The following is a 10,091-nucleotide window of genomic DNA, read 5'->3' on the forward strand; positions in this document are numbered from 1 at the left end:
AACAATATTTATTTTTCTGATCCATGAACATTGAAAGTTTTCCCATCTTTTTGTGTCTTCTTTGATTCCTTTCAGGAGTGTTCTGTAGTTATTAAGGTATAGCTCCATTAGCTCTTTGGATAGATTTATTCCCAGGTATCTTATGGTTTTTGGAGCTACTATAAATGGAATCGATTCTTTAATTTCTCTTTCTACAGTTACATTGTTATTGTATAAGAAAGCAACTGATTTCTGTGCATTGATTTTGTATCCTGCCACATTATTGTTGCAGGAGTTCTAGTGAATTGGGGGTGAAGTCTTTTGGATTTTCCACATAAGGTATCATGTCATCTTCAAAGAGAGAGAGTTTGAGTTCTTCTTTGCCAATTTGAATACTTTTAATTTCTTATTGTTGTCTGATTGCTATTGCTAGGACTTCTAGAATTATGTTGAACAGTAATGGCTAGAGTGGGCATTCTTGCTGTGTTCCTGATCTTGAGGGAAAGGCTGTCAGCTTTTACCCATTGAGAATGATACTCACTGAGGGTTGTTCATAGATGGATTTTATGAAATTGAAGAATGTTCCCTCTATCCCTATACTCTGAAGAGTTTTAATCAGGAAAGGATGCTGTATTTCATCAAAGGCTTTTTCTGCATCAATTGAGAGGACCATGTAGTATTCTTTTATTGATTTGTCCTATCACATTGATTGATTTGCAATGTTGAACCGCCCTTGCATCCCAAGGATCAATCCCACCTGGTCATGGTGGATAATCCTATTAATGTACTGTTATTAGATCCTATTAGCTAGGATCTTGTTGAGAATCTTGGCATACATATTCATCAGGGATATTGATCTGAAATTCTCCCTTTTGATGGGGTCTTTGCCTGGTTTGGGGATCAAGGTAATGCTGGCCTCACAGAAAGAGTATGGAAGTTTTCCTTCTGTTTCTATTTTTTTTTCTATTTTTCTATTTTTTTCTATTTTTTCTATTTCTATTCTGTTTTTCTATTTTTGAAATAACTTCAGGAGAATAAGTATTACTTCCTCTTTGAATGTTTGGTAGAATTCCCCAGGGAACTCATCAGGTCTTGGACTTTTGTTTTTTGGAAGGTTTTTGATCCCTGCTTCAATCTTGTTACTGGTTATTGGTCTATTCAGGTTGTCAATTTCTTCCTGTTTCAGTCTTGGCAGTTTATAGGTTTCCAGGAACATACCCATTTCTTTGTTTGTTTAACTTATTGGCACATAGCTGTTGATAATAATTCCTGAAAACTATTTTTATTTCCTTGGTGTTAGTCGTGATCTCTCCCCTTTCATTCATAATTCTATTAATTTGGGCCCTTCTCTTTTCTTTTGGATAAGTCTGATCAGTGGTTTATTGACTTATTAATTCTTTCAAAGAACCAGCTTCTAGTTACATTGATCTGTTCTACTGTATTTCTGGTTTCTAATTCAATGATCCCTGTTCTAATCTTATTTCCCTTCTCCTGCATGGCTTAGGCTTTATTTGTTGTTCTTACTCTAGTTCTTTTTTTTTTTTTTTAAAGATTTTATTTATTTATTTGTCAGAGAGAGAAAGAGAGAGAGAGAGAGCAAGCAAGCACGCGCACAAGCAGGCAGAGGCAAAGAGAGAGGCAGGCTCCCCACTGAGCAAGGAGCCCGATGTGGGACTCGATCCCAGGACCCTGGGATCATGACCTGAGCTGAAGGCAGCGGCTTAACCAGCTGAGCCACCCAGGCATCCCATTACTCTAGTTCTTTAAAGTGTAAAGTTAATTTGTGTATTCTGGATTTTTCAGTTTTTTTAAGTGAGGCTTAGATGACTATGTATTTCCCCCTAAGTACTGCCTTTGCAGTATCCCACAGGTTTTGGACCAATGTTTCATTTTCATTGGTTTCCATGAATTGCTTCCATGAATTGTTTAAGTTCTTCTCCGATTTCAACATTCTTAAGCAGGATGGTCTTTAGCTTCCAAGTGTTTGAATTCGCTCCAAACTTTTTCTTGTAATTGAGTTCCAGTTTCAAAGAATTGTGATCTGAGAATATGCAGGGAGTAATCTCAATCTCTTGGTATTGTTTAAGACCTGATTTGTGACCATGCAGGTGGTCTATTCTGGAGAAAGTTTTATGTGCACTCCTGAAGAATGAGTATTCTGTTTTTTTAAGGTGGAATGTTCTGTATATATCTATGAGGTCCATCTGGTCCAATGTGTCATTCAAACAAAGCTCTTGTTTCTTTGTTGATTTTCTGCTTAGATAATCTATCTGTTGCTGAGAGTGGAGTCTTGAGGTTTCCTACTATTAACATATTATTATCAATAGGTCTCTTTATTTTGGTTAACAGTTGGCTTATGTAGTTGGCTGCTCCCATGTTGGGGGCATAGATATTTACAATTGTTAGATTCTCTTGTTGGATAGACCCTGTAAGAATGATAAAGTGTCCTTCTGTGTCTCTAACTACAGTCTTTAGCTTAAAATCTAATTTGTCTGATATGAGAATTGTTACCCCAGCTTTCTTTTGAGGTCTACTGGCATGAAAAATGGTTCTCCACCCCTTCATTTTCAGTCAGGATGTATCTTTAAATTTAAAATGAACCTCTTATAGACAGCATATAGATGGGTCACGTCTTTTTATCCAATCTGCAAGCCTGTGCTGTTTCATGGGAACGTTTAGGCCATTCATGTTAAGAGTGATTATTGAAAGATACAATTTTACTGTCATCCTATTGCCTGTGAAATTCTTGTTTCTATAGATTGTCTCTGTGAATTTCTGTTCTATATCACTCTTGGGGTTTTTCTCCTTTTATAGAGCCCACCCCTTAACATTTCTTGCAGGGACAGCTTGGTGGTCACATATTCTTTCAGTTTCTGCTGGTCTTGGAAGGTCCTTTTCTCTCCACCCATTCTGAATGACAGCCTTGCTGGATAAAGTATCCTTAGCTGCATGTTTTTCTCACATAGTATCCTGAATATGTCTTACTAGCCCTTTCTAGCTTGCTAGGTCTCTGTGGACAAGTCTGATGTTATTCTGATACTCCTCCCTCTGTGCGTAAGAAATCTCCTGGCGTGCCTAAGTGGCTCAGTCAGTTAAGCATCTGCCTTCAGCTCAAGTTAAGATCCTGTAGTCCTAGAACCAAGCACCATGTCAGTCTCCCTCCTCAGTGGAGAGCTTGCTTCTCCCTCTCCCTCTGCTGCTCCCCCTTCTTGTGCTCTCTCTCTTGCTCTATCTCAAATAAATTACTTAAAAGAAAAGAGAGAAAAGAGAAATCTCCTCCCTCTCCCCACTTTCAAGATTGTTTCTTTGGATCTAAGATTTGCACACTGTACTATTATATGCCATGGCGTCAGTCTTATCTCATTGATCTTGGGAGGGTCCTCTCTGCCTCTTGAACACAAATGCTTGTTTCCTTCCCCAGATTAGGGAAGTTCTCAGCTATGATTTGCTCAAATATGTCTTCTAGACCTTTCTCTCTCCACCCCCTCAGGGGTCCCAATAATTCTGATATTGGAACATTTAATTGAGTCACTAATCTCTCTCAGTTTGATTCCTTGGGTTTTAATTTGTTTCTCCCATGTTGCTTCAGTTTCCCTCTCTTCTATCATCTTATCCTCTAGCTCACTAATTCATTCTTCTGCCTCACTTACCCTGGCAGTCAGAGTATCCAGTTTAGACTGCATTTCATTCATAGCATTTTTAACTTCGGCCTGATTAGATCTCATTTCTGCTCTTAGAGATTCCATATTGTCATTAATATTTTTCTCAACCCTAGATATCATCTTGATAATTGTTAGTCTGAAGTCTATTTCTGACATCTTGGTTATATCCATATCCATTAGGTCTGTGGCAGAAGCCACAGTCTCTGAATCCTTCCATTGTTGGGGATTCCTCCTCTTAGTCATTCTGTTGAGGGGTGGTTGAGGGAATGTACAGAGTCCAAATTACTGACCACAACCCAATCAAGATGCACCAGTTTTATAGGGACCTTAAGGTTGTCAGCCTCTTGTTCTTCCAGCCTGTCTTCTGGGGGAGGGGCCCGTCATGATTGTTACCCAGGCAACCCTGTTTGGGTATGAGCTGCCCTTCCCCCTGTGTAGGGGGATGGGCTCAGTGAAAACCAGTTTTCAGGTGCTCTTTCCCTCTGGTGGCTTTCCCTAGCAGCTTTGCCCATCTCTTCCAAGAGTCAGAGCAGAAGCGACCATATCCAAACCTCTGTCTCAGAACAGAGAGATCCCAGTCTATTCTCCAGAGAGCCCTCAAGGCCACACTGCCCTTGTTTCTGTCTGTGCTGCTAGAAACTGCAGCTTCCTGGGTTGTGTGTCCTGGGAGCAGCACCCCCAGCCCTCACTCCCAGGGCCTGGCACAACTCTTTTTTTTGTGGTTCTAAAACCACAAGCTGCCCCCAGTTTACATGCATGCTCCAGGTTTTCAGTCTAGAGGGTGCCCTAAAGTCCTTTCCCAACTACTACCAGTCTGAGAGTCTGTGCCTGGTCCACAGTGCCAGAGGCTTTTGCTTTCCTGGTGCAAGATCATGGAGGCTTCCTCCCCCTTCCATTTATCTTCTGATATCTGCCCACAGAATCATGGTTCCCTGCTTCATACCTCAAGACCAACCACTGGAGATACTCTGTTTGTAGAGATCCTGATATATCTTCATACATGTAAGGCAGATTTCGTGGGTGTTCAGAATGGTCTGGTAGATATCCAGCTCAATTCAGGGGACTGGTTGAAATAAGGTAACCTATTCCTCTGTCATCTTTTCTCTTCCCCATAATGAATTTTCATAGGTAAAATGACATTATCTGGAATTTGCTTTAAAATAGTTATGAAAAAAATGTGTGTATGGGAGCAGAAGAGAGATAAAACAAGATTGGAAAATACTGATAATTGATAAAAATAAGTAAGATACATGAAATTTTCATTATATCATCGCTCTTTCTACCTTTTATATATTTAAAAATTCTATGATAAAAAAGTATATTAAAAAAATGATGTGAAGGCAACACGAGGTGGTTATGATAGATTAAGTGGTTAGGGACAATTTCTCTGAAAGGTGGCATTTGAGGAAACAGGAGATCCAAGAAGAAACCAACTTTGTAATATTGCATTTCCTTATTTATCTGATAGTTATATTCAAACATGAGCATAAAGTCATACTTATAAGAGTGGTCATAAGAGCAAATAAAAAATTTTAAGCATCCATTCATAGCACGAAGTTCAAATGTTTGGAGTAGATTTTATAGTGTTATACTATGCAGATATTAGAACAAAGCAACTCTATATGTTTAGAAAAAGAATTATCTTCAAAGTATGTTAAGTGAAGAAAGGGAGGCACAAAATATTGTATATAGCTGTAGCATTTGAACAAAAGTGAAAAAGCAACTGAATATACACAAATATGCATTTGGAGAGTTTTTTTGTTTTTGTTTTTTGTTTTTTTTTTTTAACATTTTATTTATTTTAAGAGAGAGAGAGAGAGTATGTGTACAATAGCAGATGTTTGGGTAGAGAGAGAGGGAGAAAGAATATTAAGCTTTGAGCCCAATGTGTGGCTCCATCCCATGACTCTAAGATCATGACCTGAGACAAAATTAAGAGTCAGATGCTTAATTGACTGAGTCACCCAGGTGTCCCTAAATACATATATGTTTTTACATAGACTCTCTCTCCAAGGACAAAACAATTGTTAAGAATTGTTAGCTTTAAAAAAAAATTAATTAATTAAAAAAAATTGTTAGCTTTCGGGAAGGGAAGGAGATCTGAGTAACTGGAGAGGAACATACTTCTCACTAAATATCTTTTATTGTTTTTGAATTTTGATACAATTGCATGTTTTACCTATTCAATAGCATCCATAGGAAAAAAAAATGTTTGGCAGATGCCTTTAAGAGTCAACAATGGCAAAAGAGTTAAAATCTTGGAATAGTAGGAAGACCTTATGCTTCCTTCATCCCTCAAACACAGCTAGATAATTATCCAAGTCATTCTGAACACCCAGGAAATCAATCTGAGGACTGAGAGAATAGACTGCACAACTAGAAGGAGAAAAGAGGCCACACTGTGGAAGGTAGGAGGTGTGGTGATGTGATTTGGGGAAGAAAATAATTGTGGGTGCTGCAGAGAGGAGAGAGCCGTGATCATGGAGAGATCAGAGAGAGGATAGAGAGAGACAGAGAGAAAGCAGCACACAGGCGACTGCACAAAAACACTTTCCCAAAAATACTGAGTGGGAAACTAAGAGGGGCTGATTCTCCCAAGTTTTTATAAACAGTGAAGCCAAAAATCTGGTTTTAGAAGTCCATACCACTGCCAGGATAAACCTGGGAGGCACAGCAGTGCTCCTATAGAGAAGCATGTTAGAGGCCCTGGAGTTGATGGCATGCTCTGACGATCCCCTGAGTCATGTTGGGAAAGAGTTCCCCTTCTTGAAGTACATTTGGGAGAGGTGACACTGTCTCAGGGGACAAAACAGCACAGCCTTAGGTGACACTGAGCTGCCCTGTTCATTAGCATATGAGCAGAGATGCCCGCTAAAGGCAGCTAATCTGGATGTGGGCTTTTTGCTACACTTAACCATAAACTCCAAACCCCTACACTGTTGTACAACTGCTTTTCTGGGACAAACCAGTACTAGCCACAGCTCAGTAAGACCCTCTCCCAGTGGATCAGTGCCAGGTTCCTAAAATTTGGAGTTTTGAAAACCCAGCTGCAAGCCTGAGATAAAACACAGGAGCACTAGGTTGCTGGCTTGGACACAGGTAGACAGAGAGGAGATTGTCTGCTCTCCTGTGAGGGCTTCCCAAACAGTGTATGAACTCCCCTGTCTAGAAACAAGAGCAGGCTGACACCATTTTTCACCCCTCCCATCAGCATAGAAGGACTTCAGCAAGGGGCACAGTATACACAGTTGAGGTTTGAGCAGCTTACACCACACCCTGGCCCCTGGGCTCTGCAAGTGCCTTTTTAATAGAGCAAGTATAATTGAGAGCCAGAGCAACAACAGGCCCCTCCCCCAGAAGACTACCACAAACACCCTGCATGCACCAAGTCCACTGATCATAGAGTGAAGCAAACCTTTAGATCTAGTGGAAATAGGACCAGGCACAGCTTTTCTAACATGCAAACGACAGAGACCTAGACAAAATTCCAAGATGGAGGAATTCATCCAAAAACAAAGAACAAGAAGACGTCATGGGCAGGGAGCTAATCAAAATAGGTATAAATAATATGCCTGAACCAGAATTTAAAACAACAGTCATAAGGACACCAGCTGGGCTTGAGGAAAGCACAGGAAAAAAAAAAAAAAAAAAAAACAGAGAGACCCTTACTACAAATATAAAAGACCTAAAAATGAGTCAGGCTGAAATAAAAAATGTAATAACCAAGATTAAACAAAGTGGATGTAATGAACACAATTATGGAAGAAGCAGAAGAATGACTAAGTGATATAGAAGACAGAATTATGGAAAATAGTGAACCTGAAGAGAAGAGGTAAAGAAAAATATTAGATCATAAATGTAGCCTTAGGGAATTCAGTGGTTACATAAAGCATAATAACAAACATATCATAGGAGTCCCAGAAGAGTAAGAGAGGAAAAAAGGAAAAGGAGGCAGGTTTATTTGAGCAAATTATAGCTGAAAACTACCCTAAATCTGGGGAAAGAAACAGACACCCAAATCAAGGAGGCACAGAGAACTCCAATCAAAATCAACAAAAGCCTGCCAACATCAAGATATATGTAGTAAAATTTGCAACATCCTGAAGGCAGCAAAGGAATAGAAATCCCTAATCTACAAAGACAAATCAGGTTCAAGTGGACCACTCCACAGAAACCCGGCAAGCCAGAAGAAAGTGGCATGATATATTCAGTGTGCTGAATGGGGAAAATCTGCAGCCAAGAATATTTTATCCAGCAAGGCTGTCACTCAGAATCAAAGGAGAGGCAGTTTCCCAGATAAACAAAAACTAAAAGAGCTCATGAACACTATATTAGCCCCCCAAGAAATACTAAAGGGGATTCTTTGAGAGGGAAAGAAAAACAAAAGGCAAAAAGGCCTGAAAGAAAAGAAAATATACAGAAACAACAACTTTACAGGTATTACAATGGCACTAAATGTATATCTATCAATAATCACTCAAAGTAAATGTAACAAATGCTCCCATCAAAAGACACAGCATATCAGAATGGATTAAAACAAAACAAAACAAAACAACAACAACAAAAAACAAGATCCATCCGCATGTTGCCTAGTAAGAGATTCATTTTAGAGCTAAAGATACCTCTAGATTGAAAGTGAGGGGATGAAGAAATATCTATCACACTAATGGACATCAAAAGAAAGTCAGAGTAGCCATAATTATATCAGACAAGCTAGATTTTTAAACCAAAGACAGTAACAACAGATGAAGAAGGACACTATATCATAATAAAGGGGTCTATCAAACAAAAAGATCTAATAACCATAAATATTTGTCCCCAACCTGGGAGTACCCAAATATATAAATCAATTAATTACAAACATAAAGAAACAGTAATAGTAGGAGACTTTAATACCCCACTTCAGCAATGAATAGATCAACTAAGCAGAAAATCAATAAGGAAATAATGGCTTTGAATGACACACTGGACCAGATGGACATAACATACATATTCAAAACATTTCAATCTAAAGCAACAGAATACATTCTTTTCCAATACACATGGACCATTCTCCAAAATAGACCACATACAGAGTCACAAATCAGGCCTCAGCAAGAAAAAAAAGATTGATATGAATCCTTTCTAGCCACAATGCTATAAAATGTGAAGTTGACCACAAGAAAAAATTTGGAAAAACCACAAATACATGGAGGTTAAGGACCATCCCATTAAAGAATGAATGTTTTAATCAGGAAATTAAAAATGAAATTAAAAAATACAGACGAAAACATAAAAATCCAAAACCTTGGGATGCAGCAAAGACAGACCTAACAGGGAAGTATATAACAATATAAGTCTACTTCAAAAAGTAAGGAAAGTCTCAAATACACAACCTAACATTGTACCTAAAGGAGCTAGAAAAGAAACAGCAAATAAAGCCTAAAGCCAGCACAATAAGGGAAATAATGATTAGAACAGGAGTAAACAAAATAGAAACAAACAAAAACAGTAGAAAAGATCAATGAAACTAAGAGATTCTTCTTCAAAAGAAATAATAAAATTGATGAACCTCTGATGATGGAATGAAAAAACTCATTTTTCAGAGCAAACTTATATAAAAGAAAAGAGAAAGAACCCAAATAAATAAAATCACAAAGGAGAACTCATAACCAACACCACAGAAAACAATTATTAAGAGAATATTATAGGGGCGCCTGGGTGGCTCAGTGGGTTAAGCCTCCACCTTCAGCTCAGGATCTCAGGGTACTGGGATCGAGCCCAGCATCGATCTCTCTGCTCAGCAGAGAGCCTACTTCCCCCTTTCTCTGCCTGCTGCTCTGTCTACTTGTGATCTCTCTCTCTATCAAGTAAATTAATAAAAATCTTTTAAAATATTTAAAAATATAAAAAAATAATAAAAATTTTAAAAAGAGATTATGAGGAGGAGTCAAGATGGCGGAGAAGTAGCAGGCTGAGACTACTTCAGGTAGCGGATCAGCTAGATAGCTTATCAAAAGATTGCAGACACCTACAGATCCAACGGGAGAGCGAAGAGAAGAACAGCAACTCTAGAAACAGAAAATCAACCACTTTCTGAAAAGTAGGACTGGCAGAGAAGTGAATCCAAAGCGACGGGAAGATAGATCGCGGGGGAAGGGGCTGGCTCCCGGCAAGCGGCGGAGCAGCGGAGCACAAAATCAGGACTTTTAAAAGTCAGTTCCGCTGAGGGACATCGTTCCAGAGGCTTAACCGGGGTGGAACCCACACAGGGTTAGCGTTGCCTCAGGTCCCGCAGGGTCACAGAAGGATCGGGGGTGTCTGAGTGTCACAGAGCTTACAGGTAGTAGAACGGGGAAGCCGGGTAAAGAGACAGAGCCAAGGAGTAAGCTCTAAACTCGGGGTTACCTTGAACCAGTCGCAGGCTCGGTCAGCTCGGAGCGCGGCCAGAGGCCAGGGTGACGGGAGTAA

At 39.4% G+C, this 10,091-nt stretch overlaps 1 protein-coding gene across 1 annotated transcript in view; it reads right to left on the bottom strand.

Moving 5' to 3' along the window:
* The window catches only part of LOC111147590 (TBC1 domain family member 32), a 237,940-nt gene that overhangs the window by 79,930 nt on the left and 147,919 nt on the right, over positions 1-10,091 (bottom strand). The gene's annotated exons all lie outside the window — the stretch shown is intronic.

Source organism: Enhydra lutris, unplaced genomic scaffold (assembly GCF_002288905.1).
Source record: "Enhydra lutris kenyoni isolate GAN:26980312 unplaced genomic scaffold, ASM228890v2 scaffoldscaffold17, whole genome shotgun sequence".
Taxonomy (NCBI): domain Eukaryota; kingdom Metazoa; phylum Chordata; class Mammalia; order Carnivora; family Mustelidae; genus Enhydra; species Enhydra lutris.